The following is a 2,287-nucleotide window of genomic DNA, read 5'->3' on the forward strand; positions in this document are numbered from 1 at the left end:
CAACGATACGGTTTCGGCCATCAAGGCTTACCAGCGGAAGGTGGAGTCGAGCGCAAACTGGCCTACATGGTCTCCTACCCGAGATGATCAGAACTGCTCCATCACCTTCACAAAGGAGGAAGCCGGTGGGATCGATCAACCTCACTACGATCCGCTCGTCATAGACCTCGTCATACGAGATCTGGAAGTCGGAAGAGTACTCATTGACACGGGAAGCACGGTCAATGTAATCTTCCACGACACTCTCAATCGGATGAGCATCGAACTCGGAGAAGTAACTCCAACTCCGAAACCGCTCACAGGCTTTTCAGGCGAAGTATCGATGACTCTCGGATCGATTGAGCTACCAGTCATGGCCAAGGAGATCACAAAAATCGTCGAGTTCGCAGTAGTCGATCATCCTGCCATCTACAACGTGATCATGGGAACCCCATGGCTCAACACTAAGAAAGCCGTTCCATCGACGTACCACCTGGGTGTAAAATTCCTGACCCCAAACGGAGTCGCAGCTATCTGGGGATGTCAGAAACAGTCGCGACTGTGCTTCCGTGCGGAGCACAAGTTAAGACAGATGACGACCTCTGCAATGGAAAATCGCAAAGGCACGATGATTGATAAATCTTCGACCGACAACGTTTCAAGAAAAGACGATTTAACATCGTTTGCTGACGCAGACGCTTTGGGTGTCGAAACTCAACATGTGTCTACGTAGCGACCGAGCTCTTCCAAAACGTCGATACGACTTTAGTTTGTGCATTCTCGTCTACCCTTCGATGCTATCTCCCGAAGACCGTAGCGAACCCATTTCACGTTCCCCACAATTCTAAGTTATCGATCTTAGAGCGATTTTAGGCAATTTTCCGTTTTTGTTATTTGAGCTGCGACTCAATTAGGTTTTTGCCGTCTTAGGGTTTTAGAACTAGGAATCTCGCCACAGCTCTCGTAGCCCAGGCACTTACCTTGTTGTAAACGCTCAAACGCAGATTCGGAATAAGAACTATCTTGCTCTCTTTTTTTCGATTTCTTATTTTACTATTGTTCTCGTTTCGTGTTCTGATTGCTTGGCGTGTGGTATTAGCAGATATCCGGGACCTCTGGGAAATTAGGGTTCTCCTACTTTCCTAATTTAAACGGAAATCGACAGTGCGAATTTCGGTTCCCACAACCTCCGGAACTTGAACAGGAACCATGTCCGATTCTGCAAGGGGTGTGGCATCACCAGGGGACATGTTTCCTCCAGCCGAGGTCGACATCACAGGCGAAGAAAGGATAGCTGGCACCTCAGGCTGAATCCGACCCCCTTCCTTCTCGGCACTGCGTCTGGACAGTCTCTCTTTGAAAGAAAGAAACCCGGCGATGAAGGTTGGAGTAGCTTCGTGCATGGCCGGAGTCGGAAGTGCCGAGTTGGCCTCACCCATCTCGACTTCGGAGCTTTTCTTTTCACTTGGGGAGTAAGACATTCTTGATAGGTAGTTTGAAGAAAAGAGAATGTGAGAGAAAGAGATGTGTGAAGGATGAGGAGTGGTTAGTTGCTACTTATAAGGATATGAGGGTGACGTGGATTTCCGCAATAAATATTCTTAGCCAAAGATTTCGATTTTTAATTCATATCACTCGCCCGCAAAATCGTCTCCGAGTCTTACGGGCTGGGGGGCTAACTGTTGGGGTCAAAAACGGTTATATCGAAATCAACGGCTATGATTATTTCTTATTCACGGATTTCTCGCAAAACATTCACTGAAAGAAAGATCGGAAGTGAACGAACGAGCAAATCCCGCACAAAAGCCACTCGCCGGAGAGCTGAACCGTCACGCGGGTCAGCTCGCCGGTGAGCTCAACCATCACGCCGGTCAGCTCACCGGCGAGTTCAGCCGTCACGCGAGTCGGCTCGCCCGGCGAGCCCGACCTGATCCCGGCCTGTCCGACTTACTTCGACTCTCGTATCTTCCTTATAGCTGTGATATCCGGCCTTCGGGACCATATACTTCTCGTTTCATTTTGATTAAAGTTATTCTCGAAGTTTTATGACCAAAACCGAGAAATCGTATAAACGCCAAAAGGCCTAAAAACGGTCCGCAAGGATCCAGACTGGTCTAGAGGCCCATCTACGCTCTCTGAAGGTATTCGAGCCCATAAAAGTTATGACGGTTTGTCCTAACTCGCAGAAATACGATAAATGTAAAGATCCGAGGATAACTATCAAGATCGACGAAAAATGGAATATGCCCGAAAGAGATAGACTTGGGCCCGAAGGCGAAGGATGGGCCACCGACCTAGAGCGACTATA

The sequence above is a fragment of the Brassica oleracea genome, chromosome C7 (assembly GCF_000695525.1).
Source record: "Brassica oleracea var. oleracea cultivar TO1000 chromosome C7, BOL, whole genome shotgun sequence".
Taxonomy (NCBI): Eukaryota; Viridiplantae; Streptophyta; class Magnoliopsida; order Brassicales; family Brassicaceae; genus Brassica; species Brassica oleracea.